Source organism: Trachypithecus francoisi, unplaced genomic scaffold (genome assembly GCF_009764315.1).
Source record: "Trachypithecus francoisi isolate TF-2019V2 unplaced genomic scaffold, Tfra_2.0 Lachesis_group13, whole genome shotgun sequence".
Classification (NCBI taxonomy): domain Eukaryota; kingdom Metazoa; phylum Chordata; class Mammalia; order Primates; family Cercopithecidae; genus Trachypithecus; species Trachypithecus francoisi.
Window position 1 is genome coordinate 33606379 of NW_022681458.1, and position 22643 is coordinate 33629021.

At 41.2% G+C, this 22643-nt stretch overlaps 1 protein-coding gene across 10 annotated transcripts in view; it reads right to left on the reverse strand.

The window, feature by feature from the left end:
- CREB1 (cAMP responsive element binding protein 1) overlaps positions 1–22240 on the reverse strand; it is a 75836-nt gene extending 53596 nt beyond the window's left edge. For 2 of the 10 annotated variants that reach the window (XM_033230509.1, XM_033230507.1), the window contains exon 1: positions 21896–22133. The gene's annotated coding sequence lies outside the window, so the exon portion shown is untranslated. Of the gene's footprint in view, positions 1–21895 lie in introns of all 10 variants that reach the window. The other 8 variants (XR_004441604.1, XR_004441603.1, XR_004441600.1 and 5 more) reach the window with 8 other exon arrangements.
- Between the last annotated feature and the right edge of the window lie 403 nt (positions 22241–22643).

A 22643-nucleotide genomic window follows, 5' to 3' on the forward strand; every position in this document is an offset into this window, starting at 1 on the left:
GAGGTCACCTAGTCTCTTGATCCTGGGTAAATAGAGATATTCTCATCCATTTGTACAATAATGAGACTGTAATACAACCTGAGATTATTAGCAGTATTTTTTTTAAAAAGCTCCAAGTCATACTACTACCCAGTGAAGATTCTTAGTGGAGACTGTCTTTTATCTATTATGTTGCTCTGGTCATAACTGTTGTTACAGTTATTAAACAGTTAATTAACAGTCCCTTCACTTAACTTCTAAAGTTTTTTCTTTCCATTCTAGCCTCAAGAAATTTATCTGATTAGATTTCCCAATAGTAAAGGGACTTTCATATCCCATATTGTAACACTTTCATACCCCTTTCCACAGTAAAAGCGGTAGTAGATATTAAAAAGTTTAAAATGTAGTTTAGGTAAACATCTCAGCAAAGCGTCAAATGAGTGCTTCCTCAGCGTTTAAAAGAAGAGACTGTGTTCAGCAATAGTCAGGAGAATGAGAGAATTCTAAAGAGGCATTAAGGATGAACACAGTATTGATAAGTTTGGGAAGAACTTTTTCTGTAAGAAAAATGGAATGAGCAAAAGTGAATTATAGCCCTGTACAGAAATGAGTAAGTTAGAGGCTGATAAGAGACTTTGTATAGAAAACAAGGAAAAAAGATAAATGATAATAGTCACTGAGAATAAAGCAATGAACAGAAAAAATTTTAAAAACTCTGCTTTTATGTAGCTTACATTCTAGTAAACAAGTAAAACACATAAGTTAGATGATGGGAAGCGTGTAGAAAAATAAAGCTGGGAAGAAGGTTGGAGGTTCTTAGTATTACAAAGGTTGACTATAGTACCCTTACTAATAAAGTAGCATTTAAATTCATCTACTCAAGACCTGCACAGAACTATACTGCATCAGGGACAAATTCTGGCACCACTGTTTCCTTACTTAACTACCTATAGCAAGTTAACAAAAATCTTCATCAAATTACAAATTAAAGCTCATAATAGAAAGCAAGCCCATACTACCACTTTTTCTTTCAATCATTAAGCAAAAGGAAAGAATACATACTTTCACCTTAAAATATTTTGACCTTTAGGAAATGTCCCAGTCCTTATAATCGTCAACATTCTAGTCCAAGTTTATGAAAAATAAACCCATCTTCCCCACAACCTAGTAAACTTTCTAAACTCCTAAATCTAGAGCAATTTTGATCCCATTTAGGATCAGAGATAACACTGAAAGAAATGAGTTGTGAATTCTCACTCTAAAGAAGAAATAATACATTAATAACTAATAGAACACATGCTATGATTTAAAAAAAAAAAAATAGAATGACTTCAACTAGAAGTGAGAAAAACACATCTCCCTGCACACTAACAAGTGGGCAACTCCTCCTGAACTCTCAGCAATCAAAAATTCCAGGGATTTAAGGAAATCACATGGCAGAACTCCAAAGTCTCCAAGGTAACCACAGCAAACGGCATATTTGGGCACATGATTTTAAAACTAAATGACTGTTTTGTTGTTATAGTCAGATATGTTAATTAAAAATACTCTTCATAAATATATCTAGAAGTACCTACATGTGATACATAATTATTTCTAAATAGCTATGTTGTGCCTATATTTAGTTTTTAGGGTAACTGAAAGCCTTGCTAATATATATATATATATATATTTTTTTTTTTTTTTTTTTTTTTGAGACGGAGTCTCGCTCTTTCGCCCAGGCTGGAGTGTAGTGGCACGATTTCAGCTCACTGCAATCTCCACCTCCCGGGTTCAAGCGATTCTCCTGCCTCAGCCTCCCGAGTACCTGGGACTACAGGCGCATGCCACCATACACTTGGCTAATTTTTTGTATTTTTAGTAGAAATGGGGTTTCACCATGTTAGCCAGGATGGTCTTGATCTCCTGACCTCGTGATCTGCCCACTCCGGCTCCCAAAGTGTTGGGACTACAGGCCAGGCGTGAACCACCTCTCCCGGTCAAAGCCTTGCTAATACATTCTTACATCCTTCAAATGTCTTTATTTTCTAAAGTGTTATAATGTTCAGGTGCTACACAAGAGACTTTAGCTTTCCAAGAATCAGTAACTATGTTGCACTGCCTACTGTTTTCCTCTACCTTTTTTCCTGCATTTTTTTTTTTTTTTTTTTAGTAGGGGAGGGTTGTTAACCTTAAAATACTTGTCATTTATGTTTACCATCTGTCCAATCCGGCAGAACTGAGATGTATCTAATCAATACTGGAAAATTAGGAATGTTCCAGGTTTCTGATGCTAGTAAGCCTATTGGTGTTAAATATAGCACATCTTCATTGAAACCAGACAGTCAAAAAAGCATATTCAAATGTCATATGCATATACATATATGTATATATGTACACACACTCAAGAGATCAACCTCAACTGAATAAACTTTAGACTAGATTAGACTGATCACACTGTAACAAAGGTTATAAATATTTTAAGGGAACAAGTTAGAGCAGGCAATGTGATAAACGAAAATAAATTGGTATCTTTATCAAGCTGAGTTTTCCCTGTGCTCCCACCAAGGTCCTTCTGCTTTAAACAGACAACAAATCCTTATTTCAGCCTCCAATCTAGATATTAGAAAGCAAGAAAAGTTATACATGAAGTTAACTCTGTGATCTGAATCTGGTAAGATTTAAATTACTTATAAGACAAAAATAAAAGCATGAAAATTTGTTTACTTTTATAAACTATGTATTAATAGCAAACACCAAAATAACCCAACCACCACCATAACCACCAAAAAGAGGGCGATATATAGCAAAAAGGAATCTTTTTTTTTTTTTTTTTTTTTGCGGGGGGCGGCGGAGGCAGTGCGGGGATGGAGTTTTGCTTTTGTTGCCCAGGCTGGAGTGCAATGGAGTAATCTCAACTCACTGCAACACTTGCCTCCGCGGTTCAAGTGATTCTTCTGCCTCAGCCATACAAGTAGCTGGGATTACCGATGTGCACTGCCACACCTGGCTAATTTTTGTATTTTTAGTAGAGACAGGTTTCACCACGTTGGCCAGGCTGGTCTCAAACTCCTGACCCTAGGTGATCTACCCGGGTCGACCTCCCAAAGTGCTGGGATTACAGGTGTGAGCCACTGGGCCTGGCCCCAGGAATCTTTTCAATATTATTTAAGAAAATAAATTCTCTGATTTATTTATTGGATTTAACTCAGAGAAACTGTTTAAGTTCAATATTTTGTATTTTATAATTGCAGTTTTGTAATTACCAGGGTATTTGAATGCCATCCTTGATAAATAAACTTGTTTTTAAAAAATGTAGCATACCCAGGCTGGGTGCGGTGGCTCACGCCTGTAATCCCAGCACTTTGGGAGGCTGAGGCAGGCAGATCACGAGGTCAGGAGATCGAGACCATCCTGGCTAACACGGTGAAACCCTGTCTCTACTAAAATTACAAAAATTAGCCAGGCGTGGTGGCGGGCGCCTGTGGTCCCAGCTACTTGGGAGGCTGAGGCAGGAGAATGGCGTGAACCTGGAAGGCGGAGCTTGCAGTGAGCCGAGATCATGCCACTGCACTCCAGCCTGGGTGACAGAGCAAGACTCTGTCTCAAAAAAAAAAAAAAAAAGTAGCATGCCCTATGACAAAGATATTGTTCTTGAAGGAAGTATTTAACAGATGTGTGTTAGAGAAATGCCAGCCAGGTGCAGTGGCTTACACCTGTAAATCCCTCCACTTTGGGGAGGCCGAGGTAGGCAGATTACTTGAGGCCAGGAGTTTGCGATCCACCCGGCCAACACGGTGAAACCCCGTCTCTACTAAAAATACAAAAATTAGCTTGGTGTGGTGGTATGCATCTGTGATCCCAGCTACTCAGGAGGCTGAAGCACAAGAATGCTTGAACCTGGGAAGTGGGGGTTGCAGTGAGTCGAGATTGCACCACTGCACTCCTTCCTGGGTGACACAGTGAATGAGACTCCATCCCCCACCACCCAAATAAAACATCATCTGATAAACAGAAACATACTGCATGGTTTGACAGCCATCTCAGAATATGTGACTAAATCTATAGCACCTTTCAACAAGCAGGGTGTATGTAGTGCTTTCTTAAAAGTTTTTTTGTTTGTTTTAAATTAAGTATTTACAAAGTTTACTTGCCTTGTTTTCCTTCAGGTAAGACTATACTCAAGAATTTGAAACAAGTCTTCATGTATGTGGCCACCAACAGACAGTGTTGCTTGGCAAAGCAGCAGCCATGACCATGCATTATTTTAGATAACATTTTTATCTCATATCTTTCCATTCCCCTTTCATTCCAAACACCCACTTAATGGGTGTTTCACAGCTTTTTACACTTTGAACATTTTCGAAGAACTGATTTCACAGAAACCTCTATACATGAAACATTACTAAATGGCCATTTGGAGCTCATTTTCTTAAGAAAAAAGAGATTATATACTTCCTACATATAGTTACTTTGACAAAAGCAATTTTTATGTTGACAAAGAATGAAGCTGTCTTCAAATGTTAGTTCTGCTTTGTAAACTAGCTCAATGCTGAAACTGTAAGGACCCAAAAGTTATTATGCCCCAAAGTTAAATATGCATACATAGCCTACTTACATTTACTTACGAAAACCAAAGTGATTATGTCAAAATCACTACATCCAAATGGGAGATGAATGTCCAAGTGTTTTTAAAATAAGTTTATGAAGTAACATTTGTTATTTTGAATTAAATTTTGAAATGTTATTCTTGGTGAATTATTTACAAATTGGACATGCAGGAGTGAAAATTCAGTTTTCTTGAGGTGAGACAGACATGTTATGGGAGGAATCATAATGCAGGAATTCTGGTGTTAGCTAACTTCACAGATGGAGAACAAAAGATATTAAGAGATTTGTAAGGAATGTTCAAGACTTCAGGGTTATACCAGATAGCCTCCAATATTTTAAAAAGTGAGGAGTTCTCTGTAATATTTGGCAATGGAACTATGCGAACTATTATGCAATATGCTAATTACTTTGATTACATTTTGCTTACTAGTCAAACAGCAAAGGAAAAAGCCCAAGAACTCAAAGGTACCAAGGACATACTGGACTACATTTAAAAACCAACCATGGTTAATCTATAAAACTGACAAATGGCATGCAGACAACAGTACATACTTTACATACAGGCTTTGATTTTTGCTTTTGTTTTTTTTTTTGAGATAGGGTCTCACTCTGTCTCCCAAGCTGGAATGCAGTGGCATGATCTCAGCTCACTGCAACCTCCACTTCCCAGGTTCAAGTGATTCTCTTGCCTCGGTCTCCCAAATAGCTGGGATTACAGGCACCCACCACTACATCCGGCTAACTTTTTTAATTTTTAGTAGAGATGGGGTTTCACAACGTTGGCCAGCCTGGTCTCAAACTCCTGACCTCAAGTGATCTGCCCACCTCAGCTTCTCAAAGTGCTGGGATTACAGGCATGAGCCACTGCACCCAGCCTACTGTTGTTGTTTATTTTTTAATCTTAGGGTTCACTCTTGGTGTTGTACATTCTACGGACAAATGCGTAATGACATGTATCCACCATTACAGTATCATACAGCGTATTTTGTTTTATGTACAGTATTGATAAAAGACTTGCTTCTAGTTCAGGCATCTTCATCTTTAATCTTGAAAGAATCAACATCACGTCCAACCATCTATGTAGATATACTGTTTTTCACCAACCTGGTGGTGATTTCTGGTAAGGTCATTTTGATGACCACAATCTCATGCTATCTCAGAGGCTGGAAGTACTATCATAGTAAAGTATCAGAGTTAATAAAAACTCAAAGTAGAAAACCTTCCTTTTAAGCTTTGGACAATGAATCTAATTTCCTCAGTTAAAAAAAAGTATGTTTGGCCAGGCATAGTGGCTCACACCTGTAATCCCAACACTTTGAGAGGCTGAGGTGGGCAGATCACCTGAGGCTGGGAGTTCCAGACCAGCCTGGCCAACATGGAGAAAGCCTGTCTTTACTAAAAAAAAAACAAAATTAGCCAGGCGTGGTAGCGCATGCCTGTAATCCCAGCTACTCAGGAGGCTGAGGCAGGAGAATCGCTTTAACTCAGGAGGCGGAGGTTGTGGTGAGCCCCGAGATCGCACCATTGCACTCTAGCCTGGGTAGAAAGAGCGAAACTCTGTCTCCAAAAAAAAAAAAAAAAAAAAGAAAGAACAAACCTTTCTCTGAAATGCTTCTACATTGTTGGTGGTGTTAGTTCAACCATTGTGGAAGAGTATGGCAATACCTCAAAAACCTAGAGGCAGAAATACCATTCAACCCAGCAATTCCCTTACTGGATATATACCCAAAGGAATATAAATCATTCTATTATAACAATACATGCACGCATATGTTAACTGCAGCACTATTCACGATAGCAAAGATATGCAATCAACCTAAATGCCCATCAATGATAGACTGGAGATAGAAAATGTGGTACATATACACCATGGAATACTATACAGCCATAAAGAACGAGATCATGTCCTTTGCACAAACATAGATGGAGCTGGAGGCCTTTATCCTTAGCAAACTAATACAGGAACAGAAAACCAAATACCACATGTTCTCATTTATAAGTGGAATTTACATGATGAGAACACATGGACACATCGGTGGGGGGGTGGACAACACACACTGGGGCCTGTCAGAGGGTTGGGGGTGGGAGGAGGAAGAGCATCAGGAGGAACAGCTGGCAGATGCTGGGCTTAATACCTGGGTGATGGGATGATGTGTGCAGCAAACCACCATGGCACACGATTACCTATGGAACAAACCTGCACATCCTGCACATGTACCTCTGAACTTACAAGTTGGAAATAAAAAAGAACCTTTCTCTCAAGAGCTTACAAAAACTAATGAGAGATAAAATATGTACTATATATGAAAGAGCTTGACATGTATAAATTATTATAACTAGTTTAACTATAAATTCCTTCCAAACAAGTACTTAACACCAGTAATTTAAAACCATAAACTTCTATTTGGAAATGGTAGGAATACAATAAATTGTGGAAAAAAAGAAAGAATAGCTGCCTATTTGTGGTAATCTGATGCAGATCTGATTAAGAACATAATGAAGTCAATGTATTTTTTCATGATCTTGGCTAGAATATTTACCCTGAGTTATTTACAAGTTTAAACTAGTATTACTTAAAAACAAAAATTTTGGCTGGGCACGGTGGCTCATGCCTGTAATCCCCAGCACTCTGGGAGGCCAAGGTGGGCGGATCACAAGGTCAAGAAATCGATACCATCCTGGCCAACATGGTGTAACCCCGTCTATATTAAAAATACAAAAAAATTAACTGGGCGTGGTGGTGCGCGCCTGTAGTCCCAGCTACTCGGGAGGCTGAGGCAGAAGAATCACTTGAACCCAGGAGGTAGAGGCTGCAGTGAGCCAAGATAGCGCCACTGCACTCCCACCTGGCGACAGACTCCATCAAAAACCAAACCAAACCCAAACAAAACCCATTAATAAAACTAAAACCCTGAAAAATTCACAAAGAGATAATGCAGTACTACAAGAGTGATGAAGACTACACCTTACTGTGAGTTTCTACACAGTAAATACATCACTTAAATTCTCCAGGACTCAGTAAAGACATGACTTACATTCTCCAGGACTACTCACTCCCCCTTCATAGGTAAATATTTGTAACTGTGAATTTCCCAAATATGGTAGAGTGTATGAGTTATACACTACAATCACATAGTCATTATAATAAATTCTCTCATAATAAATTCTTGATTCATAGTTACAATTGGGCCTCCGTATCCAAAGATTCAGCATCTGTGGATTCAACCAACTGCAGATTGAAGATATCTGGGGGAAAAATATCCCCAAAGTCCCAAAAGTAAAGCTTGAATTTGCTGCATGCTGAGTCCTATGTTGAACCCATGAGAGTCAGGTGATGGGCAGGCACTGTATAAGGTATTATAAGTAACCTAGAGATGATTTAAAGTATATGGGAGGACATTGTCGGTTATATGCAAATACTATGCCACTTTATATAAGGGACTCAAGCATCTGTGGATTTGGTGCCTAAGGTGGTCCTGGAACCAATTCCCCATTGATATCAAGGGACAACTGTGCTTTAAATTAAAATGTTTCACTCAAAATTATTTCTCGATTTTCATCTTTGCTGCTTTCATCTGTCACTACAAACTGAAGGATATGGACACAGAATAAAGGGAAGGCCTGAGGTAGCTGGATTGTAACTTCAAATACACATTAGTAGCTTTAGTTATTTTTCATTAAATAATGGTATCTTGTTTGCCTGGGGTTTCACAGAGATCACAGAGATATTTTTTAAATGTTTATAATAATTAAACAAGAATTTATGATGTACAAAATATAACACCAAAACACAAACAATAAAAGAAAAATTAGATGAACTGGAAATCATAAAAATTAAAACCTTTGGTGCTTCAAGAGACACCATCAAGAAAGTAAGGACAACCCACAGGAGAAAATTTTTGTAAATCATATATCTGACAAGAGACTTGTATCCAGAATAATAAACAACTATTACAACAAAAAGCCAACCCAATTTTAAAATGTGCAAAAGATCTGAACAGAAATTTTCCCAAAGAAGATATACAAATGGCCACATCAGCACATGAAAAGAAGCCTCATATCATTAGTCATGAGGGAAATACAAATCAAAACCAAACTGAGCTACCTCTTTGCACTCAGCAGAATGGCTATAATTAAAAAAACAAACAAAAACAAAAACCCAAAACCCCAAAAAACAGATAATAACAAGTGTTAATGAGGATGGGGGAAAATTCAAACCATCATACACTGCTGGTGGTGCAGTAGATTGGAAAACAGTCTGGCAGTTCCTTAAATGGTTAAACACAGTTACCATAAAATTCCATTCCTGAATATATACTCAGAGAAATGAAAGCAAGTCAACATAAATGAATGTTTATGGCAGCATTACTCATAATAGTCAAAAAGTCAGAATGTCCATGAACTCACAAATAAAATGTTGTATATCCATAAACTGGACTATTTGGCAATAAAAATGAATACTGATACATACTACAACATGAATAAACCTTGAAAATATTATGCTAAACAAAGGCAGAACATCACAATGGACAGTATGCTATATGATTCCACTTATACACAATGTCCAGAATAGGCAAACCTATAGAGACAGAAAGGAGATTAGTGGTTGCCTAGGGCTGCAGGTATGGGGAGATTAAGAGGTGATGGCTAAGAGACGTGTAGGTTTCTTTTAGGGGTAATGAAAATGTCCTAAACTGATTGTGGTAATAGATGCACAACTTTGTGAATATACTGAAAAACACTGAATTGTACACACCAAATGGGTGTATTCTATAGTATGTGAATTACATTTCAATAAAGCTATTGAAAAAAGTATCTATGATGTCCAATTTTTAACAGTAATACATACACAGTCATGTGTCACTTGATGGTAATATGTTCTGAGAAATGCATCATTAGTTAATTTTGTTGCAAAAACAAAACCTAGATGGTATAGTCTGCTATGTACCAAGGCTACATTGTATAGGCTACAAACCCATACGGCATGTTATTGCAATGAATACTGTGGGGAAATGTAACACAATGGTATTTGGTATTGAAACATATCCAAACACAGAAAAGGTACAGTAAAAATAAAAGATACAAAATATAAAAGATAAAAAACGGTACACCTGTACAGGGTGCTTATCACAAATGGAGCCTGCAGGACTAGAAGTTGGTCTGGGTGAATCAGTGTGAGAATGTGAAGGCCTACAACATTACTGTATACTATTGTAGACTTCATAGGCACTGTATACTTAGGCTATACTATTCTTTTTTTTTTTTCTGAGACGGAGTCTTGCTCTTGTCACCCAGGCTGGAGTGCAGTGGCGCAATCTCGGCTCACTGCAACCTCCGCCTCTGGGTTTAAGCTATTCTCCTGCCTCAGCCTACTGAGTAGATGGGATTACAGGAGGCTGCCACCACACTTGGCTAATTTTTGTACTTTTAGTAGGAACAGGGTTTCGCCATGTTGGCCAGGCTGGTCTCGAACTCCTAACCTCAGGTGATCCACCTGCCTTGGCCTCCCAAAGTACCGGGATTATAGGCGTGAGCCACCGTGCCCATCCAGGCTACGGTAAATTTATACAAACAAAATTTTCTTTCATCAGTAATACATTAACCTTAGCTTCCTGTAACTTCATATGCTTTTTAATTTTTTTTAACTTTTTGACTTTTTTGTAATAACATATAGCTTAAAACACAGATACACTGTACAGCTGTATAAAAGTATTTTTTCTCTAAAGGGTTTTTAAGTGAAAGCAAGTTTATTAATAAAGTAAAGCAATAAAAGAATCTGATGTTTTTTCCTACTTTTTTTTTTAAACTTTTTAACTTTTTTGTTCAACTTTATTTTTTTGACACAGGGTCTCACTGTGTCACCCAGGCTGGAGTGCAGTGGCACAGTATCAGCTCACTGCAACCTCTGCCTCCTGGGTTCTCCTGCCTCAGCCTCGAGAGTAGTAGGGATTACAGGCATGCGCCACCAAGCCCAGCTAATTAATTTTTGTATTCTCTGTAGAGACGGGGTTTCGCCATGTTGCCCAGGTTGGTTGAAACTCCTGGGCTCAAGCAACCCACCTGCCTCAGTCTCCCAAAGTGCTAGGATTACAGGCGTGAGCCACCATCCCCGGTCACTTTTTAAAATTTTTTGTTAAAAAGACATTCACACACACATTAGCCTAGGCCTACACAGGGTCAAGATCGTCAGTATCACAGCCTTCCACCTCCACATCCTGTCCCACTGGAATGTCTTCAAGCGGCAATCACATGCATGGAGCTGTCATCTCCGATGGCAACAAAGCCTTCTTCTGGAATACCTATAGAAGTTCTTCTTAATAGGTTTGCTTACATTAGCACGGGACCACTGTTTTATATGCAATCTGTCATTCACCAAACGTTCTTACACAGTGCATGACCGTGTATCTCTATCTACACTAAGAAGAAGGACTGGGAGTCAGGAAATCTACATTTCAGCCCAATTCATCATTTTATTCCTGTTTATACCTTATCTTCTCTTATGTGAAACTCAAAGCTCCCTGCCTCATACTCAGCATTCCTCATAATGTAGATCTATAATCTAATACTTTCTTCACCAATTTATGAGTATGTCAAGTTCATTATATGTCCATATCTTCATTTTGTTGTCCTTTCCACTACCTAGAATACACTCCATTCTATCTGTACTTATCTAAGTTCTTTAGTATTCAACGTAAATTCTACTTTTCCCACAAAACTTTTCCTCACTAAGCCCCTTCTCTTCTGAACTCCATAGCTCTTCAAGACAGTAAAAATTATGTCATGTATTCTGGCACATATAAATCATTCTTTTTTTTTTTTTTTTTTTTGAGACAGAGTCTCGCTCTGTCACCCAGGCTGGAGTGCAGTGGCCGGATCTCGGCTCACTGCAAGCTCCGCCTCCTAGGTTCACGCCATTCTCTTGCCTCAGCCTCCCAAGGAGCTGGGACTACAGGCGGCCGCCACTTCGCCCGGCTAGTTTTTTGTATTTTTTTTTTAGTAGAGACGGGGTTTCACCGTGTTAGCCAGGATGGTCTCGATCTCCTGATCTCATGATCCACCCGTCTCGGCCTCCCAAAGTGCTAGGATTACAGGCATGAGACACCGCACCCGGCCAAATCATTCTATCTTATACTATTTCATCATCCCCACTATACCATAAGATTCTTGAGGGTAGGAGCCGTATAGTCAGGCTTTATTGCTTTTATCAACTAGAACAATCTTCATTTAATACCTAGGTATTTTTATAAATACCTAACTGAATAAATTTTCTTGCGATTATTTCACCAACTTAATAAAGTCAATGGTCAATAAATCTTCACTGAATAAATGATTGATAAATGGCAATACATAAAGTCAAGGTGCTACTACTGATCACAGTAAACGATAGAGCTACTACTGATACTTATTGTAAGAAAATGACTCCCTTTCAAGAATACAAATAGGGCTGGATGCGGTGGCTCACTCCTGTAATTCCAGCACTTTGGGAGGCTGAGGTGCGCAGATCACTTGAGGTCAGGAGTTCGAGACGAGCTTGGCCAACATGGTGAAATCCCATCTCTACTAAAATACAAAACACACACACACACACACTAGCTGGGTATGGTGGCATGTGCTTGTAATTCCAGCTACTTGGGAGGCTGGGGTGGCAGAATCGCTGGAACCCAGGAGTCGGAGGTTGTAGTGAGCCGAGATCACACCACTGCATTCCAGACTGGGAGACAGAGCAAGACTCCTCTCAAAAAAAAAAAAAAGAGTACGAATAATATATAATTTTCACTTCAGTGGTGAAAAACAAGGTATTTCTGTGTCCCCTACTGCCAACTACCTACTTATACCAATAGGGATAACAGCCCTCAAAAATAATGGTTAACCTTGGGTAAATTACAAACATTTTTAGTTACTTCTATACTGTCATACAATTACAACCAAAAACTTACAAGCAGATAACCAGATCCTTAGAAATTCACTTACAATTGATGAAAGAAATGTCTTCGTTTCAGAGAAGATTCACTAATCTTTGGGGAAAGACACATTCTATCATCACTGGTGTATGTCAACTTTCAGATCCATTCTACTTCTAAACTATTTTATTAATAACTTCCCATTTAACTCTTTAATCAAATGTCACTTCTCTTCTTTCAGAAAAAACTCACCATCAATTCCTCAGACCTCATTCTCTCAAAACCTTGCCCCTTTTAAGATTATTTTTTAGAGATCCTAGAATCATTTGAGAGGGAGAAAACTGAAAGGGTGTTTTTTCATTTTTGTTCACACAGCTAGTCTCACGGTAACTCCTTTATCACCTTATTTCAACCCTAAGAAAAGGCAACTTAGGCACTTAGTTCATCAAGGAGTACTATTGTTTATTTTCTTTTTTAGAAGTTGAGATTGTGCATCTAGCTTCAAGAATTTTTTAATACATAGTAATTTTTCATCACTGGAGATGTATAACGCATGTATTAAATTATAGGTAATTTTTGTTGTTGCTGTTTTTTTGAGACAGAATCTCGCTCTGTTGCCCAGGCTGGAGTGCAGTGGCGCGATCTTGGCTCATTGTAAGCTCCACCTCCCGGGTTCGCGCCATTCTCCTGCCTCAGCCTCCTGAGTAGCTGGGACTACAGGCGCCCACCACCATGCCCAGCTAATTTTTTGTATTTTTAGTAGAGACGGGGTTTCACCGTGTTAGCCAGGATGGTCTCGATCTCCTAACCTCGTGATCCGCCCACCTCAAACCTCCTAAAGTGCTGGGATTACAGGCTTATAGGTAATTATTCATCACTGGAGAAACTGCCTTCTTATCTGTTGGAATAAATGCCAGAATATGTTTTTCTAAGCGACCCTCTTTCTGGTAGCCTAGAAGACAAATAAGCAAACATCTGGGCAAAATATAATACAGGGTGAGCATTCCTAGTAAAATATCCAAAATCTGACACTTTTTAAGCACTGACATGATGCCATGAAAAATTCCACACCTGACCTCATGTAACAGGTCACAGTCAAAACTGTTTCATGCACAATATTAAAAATTTTGTATAAAATTACCTTCAGCCGGCCGGGCGCGGTGGCTCAAGCCTGTAATCCCAGCACTTTGGGAGGCCGAGACGGGCGGATCACGAGGTCAGGAGATCGAGACCATCCTGGCGAACACAGTGAAACCCCGTCTCTACTAAAAAATACAAAAAAAAACTAGCCGGGCGAGGTGGCGGGCGCCTGTAGTCCCAGCTTCTCGGGAGGCTGAGGCAGGAGAATGGCGTAAACCCGGGAGGCGGAGCTTGCAGTGAGCTGAGATCCGGCCACTGCACTCCAGCCTGGGCGACAGAGCGAGACTCCGTCTCAACAACAACAAAAAAAAATTACCTTCAGCCTATGTGTATAATGTGTATATGAAACAAATTTCATGTTTAGACTTGGGTTCCATCCCCAAGATAGCTCATTATGTATGTATATGCAAATATTCTAACACCTGAAAAAAACCCAAAATTGGAAATACTTCTGGTCCCAAGAATTTCAGATAAAAGATTTTCAACCTGTAAAATCTATTTTCATAGGGCTTTGTCTGGCAGAGCTTAAAAGGAGAGAGATGGCAAAACAAAAAAAAAACAACAAAAAACCCAGTAGATAAGAGTATGTATATATTGAGTGGAGTCAGACATTCTGAATGTGAAGAAAAACTAATGTCTATTCTTATTTAAGTTTTGTCTCAAAAACCTACATTTACCGATGTGATAAAACCACACCTTCTACTTACAACTTCAGCAAGCTGACCAGTATCTGGCTCTTCTATAATGACTGAACTAGCATATTGGCAAAGAAAAAAAACCAGGTTCACGTGATCAGTTTGTTGCTTTAATGATCTTTACCTCCACCCCAAGAGTCAATTCACTGACGATTCCACTACACTGTGGGAAATCATTTAACTCTGGTAGTCTACAGACAGATATGTTCCAGATAAAAAATGTTCTGCCTTTACACATTTCAATGATCTACCCCACCCCCATCCCCAAATATGTAAAGAAAAGCACTCTTGTAGGCCGGGTGTGGTGGCTCATGCCTGTAATCCCAGCACTTTGGGAGGCAGAGGCAGGTGGATCACGAGGTCAAGGAGATCGAGACCATCCTGGCCAACATGGTGAAACCCTGTGTCTACTAAAACACAAAAAATTAGCCCGGCATGGTGGCGGGCGCCTGTAATCCCAGCTACTTAGGAGGCTGAGGCAGGGGAATTGCTTTCACTCGGGAGGCAGAGGTTGCAATGAGCTGAGATTGTACCACTGTACTCCAGCCTGGCAACAGAGCAAGACTCCGTCTCAACAACAACAACAAAAAGCACTTTGCAAACATTTTAATCATTTAGCAGGTACAAATAGCACATAGTAATATTTTATTTATGAGACAGCATCTTACTGTGTCACCCAGAGTGGAGTTCAGTGGCATATTGGCTCACTGCAACCTCTGCTTCCACGGCTCCAGCAATTCTCCTGCCTCAGCCTCCCAAGCAGCTGGGATTACAGGCATATACAACTATGTCCAGATAATTTTTGTATTTTTAGTAGAGATGGGGTTTCACCATCTTGGCCAGCCTGGTGTCAAACTCCTGACCTCAAGAGATCCACCTGCCTCAACCTCCCAAAGTGCCGGGATTATAGACGTGAGCCACTGCGCCTGGCCAAATAGCACATAGTAGTATTTTAAATCAAGTATTAGTAAAACCTCAAAACAGTATTCTTACATTAAAAACTTTGGCATATATGATCAATGCATAAACACCACCTTGGGAATACAAAAAAATGAAATATACCATGACAGTTTTTTTTTTTTTAAGACGGAGTTTCGCTTTTGTCCCCCAGCCTGGGGTGCAATGGTGCAATCTCAGCTCACTGCAACCTCTGCGTTCCAGGTTCAAATGATTCTCCTGCCTCAGCCTCCTGAGTAGCTGGGATTGCAGGTACCTGCCCCCATGTGCGACTAATTTTTGTATTTTCAGTAGAGACGGGGTTTGACCATGTTGGCCAGGCTGGTCTTGAACTCCTGACCTCAGGTGATCCATCTGCCTCAGCCTCCCAAAGTGCTGGGATTACAGGCGTGAGCCACCATGCCTGGCCCATGACAGCTTTACTTAATGATGCTTTTTGCAAAGAGATTTGTGTCCTTGCTGCTAATTATTAACCACTTTTTGAGTTTAATCAACTTTAAAAAGTCATAGTGTATACATTTTAAAGATAAATACAAACAGCACGTATATTTAAAATGTACTACAGCATTCAGACACGGTGGCTCACACTTGTAATTCCAACTCTTTGGGAGGCTGAGGCAGGCAGATCGCTTGAGCTCATGAGTTCGAGACCAGCCTGGGCAATAGGGCAAAACCCTGTCTGTACAAAAAACACAAAAAAATTAGCTGGGCCTGGTGGTGCGCGCCTGTTGTCCCACCCACTCAGGAAGCTGAGGTGGGAGGACAGCTTGAGCCAGGAAACAGAGGTTGCAGTGAGCCAAGTGTGCACCACTGCACTCCAGCCTGGGTGATAGAGCCAAACTTTGCTTCAAAAAAAAACAAAAAAAAAAAGTACTATAGCTTAACACTGTTTCAAAAAGCTAGAGAAAAAAAAAAAAAGGTAGTAAAACTTATTTTGTGCTTTGGCTGAAATACGTATTACTTGGTTCAACTGGTTGACCAAAGGTTTACACAGGGGGAAAAAAAACCATTTATGCAGTAAAGTTTATCATCTCAGCAATCATATAGGTGAATCTCACTATTTTAAAATTTAGGTACAAAATATAAAACTCATAATTACATTAAGAAATACTAGAAAATCATCAAGATAAGTTAACAAGTATGTAAAAAATAAATGAATGCAGGGAGAAATCCAACATAGTAATCAGCCTTACTGGGTAATAATATCCCATGAGCTGTCTGTTAAAAGAAACCCAAAAAACACTGGACTATATGAAATGTTCTTTCTCATTAAGATAGAAAGCTACAAAAACCTTTTTGGCCAAAATAATAATTGAAAGAAGTAGTCTGTTTAGAACTGTAAGAACCTCAATGAAAGAGTTAAATTCACCTCGTGAGTTAACTCTTAACCTGGCTTGCTTGCCTCCTCATGTACATTTTGATCATTTTACTAAAACTTTTAAAAGCTGGAGCTAAACAGGAAATGAGGACCTTTAAATAACAATTTTCTGTCACAAACTATTTTTCATTCAAATAAAAAGTTTTTCATTTAAAGAAATAAAGACAAGATGGCAGTTTCCCTTAGTTTAAAAGGTCATATAAGACCTAAAAATAAAACCAGCTCACTAACTGGTTAATAAAGTCTACTTACATAATAAAATGCCTCAAATTGTATGTTAAAAAATGAAGAAGCTCTTTATGTGCCGATACAAAATTGCTAAGTTTAAGGCATGTTGAGTGGTGGGAGGAAAGCATGATATAGGAGAGTGTATACACAGTATGCTACCATTTGTACAAAAAGGGGGAGACAGGACATACATATTTGCTCGTGTTTGCATAAAACACCTCTTAAAGGACAAATAAAAAACTGCTAACACTTAGGTAATAGGGCAAGAGAATGTAGGGCATTTTGCTGTATTATATGTTTTGAATTACAGATCATCTGAATGATTTACTTATTCAAAAAACCAAATTGGAAATATAAAAAATATACTCCTCACTTCACCAAAGGTGATCCCTTTTTCCTTTGACTACTTTCTTTTGACAGACAATTTGTCTTAGTCACTGTGTCCCCAACAGTATCCTGTCAGATAAGACAATGTAATTCATCTTTGGATTTGTTGTAGCTTCTGATCCACTGTATTACATATAGTAATAATAAATAATTTAAAAAGTAACAGGCCGGCTGGGCGTGGTAGCTCACACCTATAATCCTAGGCATTCAAGACCAGCCTGACCAACATGGTGAAACCGTGTCTCTAATAAAAATACAAAAATTAGCTGGGCATGGTGGTGCATGCCTGTAGTTCCAGCTACTAGGGAGGCTGAGAAAGAAGAATCACTTGAATCCAGGAAGCAGAGGTTGCCAAGAGCTGAGATTGTGTCACTGCACACCAGCCTGGGCAACAGAGCGAGACTCTGTCTCAAAAAAAATTAAAAGAAAAAAACCTTGTCAACACTTGAGCTCTTGACACTTGTACAATGCCTGGAACTTAGTATGTATTACTTTATAGTTAACCCCCACAATTCTGAGGTAGTTATTCTACATTGATCAGAAAGGAAAGTGAGGTATCCAGAAGTTAAGATAACTTGCCTAAGGGCCCACAGGTAGGAAGTTAAAACAAAGCTTAAGGGACTAGCTATCATTAGTTGTAGCCCTAAGGTACTTTATGTTTATCTCACAATCTTATGAAATAAGTAGTAGTATTCTAATTTTACATATAAGGAAACTGAGGCTGAGAAAGATTAAGAAACTTCCTTTAGGACACAAAATTCCTTTAGAGTAGGTATAGGAGAGTAGTGGCAATGCTTGCATTCAGACGTAGGCCTGTGATTTCAAACCTCATGCTCTTTCAACTACATTCTCTGTCACAGTGAGTGCTAAATAAATATCTGAATTACCACAAACTGTTGTCTCAAGTGATACTGCAGTAGAGATGAGTTCACACATGGGTAAGAAAAAGAAAATTCCTGCATTTTTCTATCTTAACATCTTACTACACTCTTAAATTTAGATTTGAGCTCTATTCAATAAAGAAGCCATCAAAGTTACACCATATATCAAGATATTTGCAAAACTATGTCACGAGCTGGCTGTAAACAGGTTTATGTAACATATCTGATAAGCTATTTATGGAATAAATGAAATTATAAATTTAGGTAATATACTGTAAGCATTAGGTTAAAAATAAATAATTTTCCCTAGTGTTATAAAAAGGAGAAAGAATTTAAAAACAGGTGAAGAAGACACATACTTGGTTTTACTATAACCCCATAACCTTACTGTACCCAAACAACAAAACCAAATGTCTTAGAATGAGAGAGAAATAAAGCTACTTCTCTATGAAGAAACCAAAACTTCTAATAATGAGACCTAATCAGGCATATGAGTTTCAGACAGTAGAAAAAGAAAGGTGCCATTTTTATGGATCAGGTTTCTAAGTTTCTTCAGGCTCTTTATGGGGGGGGGGGGAGGAATCATTCAAAACAGGTAACACTTAAGTTTTACATTCCCAAAGAAGGGTTCTTTTAACATTCTTCAAGCAAATTCTGTCAAATAATTTATTAGCTTTCTAAATGCAGGTGTTCGTGGGAAAAGAAAAAAGATTCAAGTGGATCCAGCTGTAATTTTTACCGATGGCTGGAAGAGTGGAGAAGTACAATTTAGTCACATGTTCCAGGTGAATGTTCACAATATTAATGAATATAAAAGTTTGAAGTTCCACCTGGAATTGCTAATAATCACAAACGATGAATGTATAAATAATAAAATACGCTGGGCAAGGTGGCTCACACCTGTAATCCCAGCACTTTGGGAGGCCGAGGCAGGCGGATCACAAAGTCAGGAGTTTGAGACCAGTCTGGCCAACATGGTGAAACCCCGTCTCCACTAACACAAAAATTAGCCAGGCGTGGTGTCCTGCGCCTGTAATCCCAGCTACTCGGGAGGCTGGGGCCGGAGAATCTCTTGAACCCGGGAGGCGGAGCTCGCAGTGAGCTGAGACCGCCCCACTGCACTCTAGCCTGGGCAACAAGGGCGAAACTCCATCTCAAAAAAATAAATAAAAATTAAAATAAAAAATACAATTTAAAGCACCTCTTGGGCAAGACTGAAGAAAGAACATATCGAGACCATTTTTGAGATGGAGTCTCGCTGTGGCCTGGCTGGAGGGCAGTGGAGCAATCTTGGCTCACTGCAATCTCCGCCTCCTCAGCTACCCTAATAGCTGAGATTACAGGCATACGCCACGACACTCAGCTAATTTTTGTATTTTCAGTAGAGATGGGGTTTCACCATGTTGGCCAGGATGGTATCGATCTCTTGACCTCGTGATCCGCCTGCCTCGGCCTCCCAAAGTGCCGGGATTACAGGCGTGAGCCACTGCATCCGGCCATCAGCAAACAATTTTTTAAAAATCTCACAAAAGAAGAGTTGTATATTCTTTTTTTGTTTTTGAGACGGAGTCTTGCTGTGTTGCCCAGGCTGGAGTGCAGTGGCACGATCTCAATTCACTGCAACCTGAGCCTCCCGAGTAGTTGGGATTACAGGTGCACACCACCACATCTGGTTAATTTTTGTATTTTTAGTAGAGATGGGGTTTCATCATGTTGGCCAGGCTGGTCTCGCACTCCTGACCTCAAGTGATCTGCCCTCCTCAGCCCCACAACATGCTGGGATTACAGGCCCTAGCCACCGCACCCGACTTATATTCTTAACAAACAAACAAACAAACAAAAACCTACTCAACTGATGGTGGCTTGTGGAACATCATAAAGGAAAAATGGTAACTTATCATTATCAATATTATAATTTTTTCAGTGTTTGAAAATAAAATCATTTTCCCAATCTATACAAAACCTCCCTTTACCGTATCTTCTTAAGTTTCTTGTAAATGACAAATTGCTAATGTGATCTTTTAAAGAGAAGCAATACAGCAAAGCACGTTTTGGAAAAGTGACTAGGATACAGAAAAATAAGTCAGTGCTTCTGGTGCCAATCAGTATTTGTTCCTAACCAGAAGGCTTGTACGTATCGATCACAATGCAATCATACAGTGACAGACAAGTATTTTTAAAACAAACTTGTTCGTCTTTTGCACCACCTAAAACAACTGTTCGGGGCTTTACTTTTAAATCAGGAAATGAGCCATAAATGTAAAATATTTCAATAGGCAGCAATCAAAAGTATCTTCTACTAAACCTTCAGAAGGCAGACGCCAGCTGAGGTTAGAATTATAACTTGAGATGATATTACAAACTTAAATAGGTCATACCGCATGTCCTTTAAAAATTCTTTTAATTTTTAATGTGTCAATGACTTTTCTGCTGTCCTCTTTTCCCAATAGGCGAAGAAAAAATACAGCTTGTGGCTTAAATTGTCAATCTCAAGACGGGGGTTACCTACTGCATGAGAGAGAAATAATGGCTACTTTAAAGTCTATTTTTAGAAGTAGTATTAAATCAATCTCTCATTAAAGTTCACAAAGAAATTCGTGGGAAATATGGTAGGGGGAGTGGGACAGAGGGTGAGGGGAGATCCAGATAACCCAAAAGTGGTTGGCAAGGTTGCACCCCGCGAAATGATGTAAAACAAGAGTACATCGGCTGATAATACGTTTCAACGAAGTGTTTCAGAATGATAGACCTCGAGTAATGATTACCTTATTGAAAAGGGTTAAAACCGAAACTGTTTTCAAACGCCAGCTTCCCTTTTATAAGATCCCAACAGTTTAAAAAGTTATTATAAATGTTTTTCTTAGCACCCTCTTTCTCCCAAAAAGTATGCATTTCCATGACTACTGACTTTAAAAAAAAAAAAAAAAAAAGCAAGGGGGTGAAGGAGTAAAAAATTTCCCCCCAAAACATAAGCTCTCATCTCTCAACTAAGCAGCACAGGGCAGAAAGCAGCATTTCCTCAATGGTGTGGGAGCGGGGGGGAAAGGGCATGAATAAAATACAGCACGAGAGGAAACCCTGGGTTTCGAACTTTATTGCACAAAGAGTGGAGAGAAGAGTAGGTCAGACGTTGCAGCTCTTCCCCTTGCGAAGCGGGCATGGCAGACACCGAGGCCACCGGGAAGGCAGCAGGCACCTTCACCTCCTCTGCCCTCAACTGTCGCCTTCTTCCTCCTCCACCCCCCACCGGCACCTAGGCGGCGGCTGCCCCGGAGGCCGGGCCGGGTCGGGCCGGGGGCGAGGCGGGCGGCGGGGGCCGGACGAGCGAGCGGCGCGGGGGGCAGCGCCGGGCCGAGCGGGCGGCCTCCCCCGGGGCGGCTCCGGGCTCCCGGCTCCGCGCCCGGCCCGGCGGCGGCGGCGGGAACGCGGGCGCCAGCTCGCCGAGGCCGGCCGCCCGCACACACCCCCGGCCGCCGGCTCCCACCCCGCCCGCCGCCCGCCGCCCCCCGCCATGAGCGCCGCCGCTGGCTGCAGGCAGAGTCGCTGCCGCCCCGGCCGCCGCTGGCTCCAGTCCGCCGCCATTATTCTTTGTTCGCTGCGAGCGGCGGCGATGTTGTGGGGCTCGGGCGGAGGCTCCATCTTTACCGCGGCCCCTCCTGCGAGGGGAAGGCCCCAAGCGCGGGTGTCCGGCGCCTCCCCGTCCCCCCTCCGTCCCCCCGGCTCTCTCTGGCTCCTGCCTCCTCCTCCTGCTCCTCTTACCGGTGGTACAAGCTCCTCCGTCACTGCTTTCGTTCACGGCCCGGATCTCGCTGGAGTTTTATTCTCTCCCCCACGTAACACACCGCGTCAAACTACACCTCCGCCGCGTCACTCACCAACACTCCGCTTCTCCCAGCCGCCCGGGCCACAGGCAGCAGCAGCCGCCGCCGACTGAGGAGCCGCAGCCAGGGAGCCAGCCAGCGCCGCCCAGTGCCGAGTGCGCAGCGGCCGCGCACGGAAACAGCCGAGCTCGGCCCGGAGCAGCTCGAACGGCCCCGCCCCCGCGCTGGGGACGGAACTTGCCGAAAGCCTTCGGGTTTCTTCGCCCGAGGCGGACGGGTTCCGCCGGGAGAGGGAAGGCGAAGGCGGGCTGAGCCCGGCGCGGGGAGGAGTGGTCTAAATCCCAGCGCGGCGTTCGGATCGATAAAACTGGCGGCGGAAATTTGAAGGAGGAAGCGGGGTTTGTGTGTGGCCCAGTGGGGGAATTCCCGAGGGGTGTCGGCGACTTGGTGGAAACCCCCACGCAGGCCTGCCTCTGTGGCGGTGAGCGGCGGGCTAAGAAGGCGGCTGCGGCTGCCCCGGCTCTGCTCTTGACAGCCGCGAGCCCCGGGAACTTTCCGACGCCGCCGGGAGACGGGGGACTGCGGGAGCCGTACGGGTTGGGGAGGAAGGTCTGCTGCGCCTCTGCCAACGTCTCGGGGCCTGGGACCCGGGGACGTCGTGGGACCCCCGTGGGAACGGGTTTTCC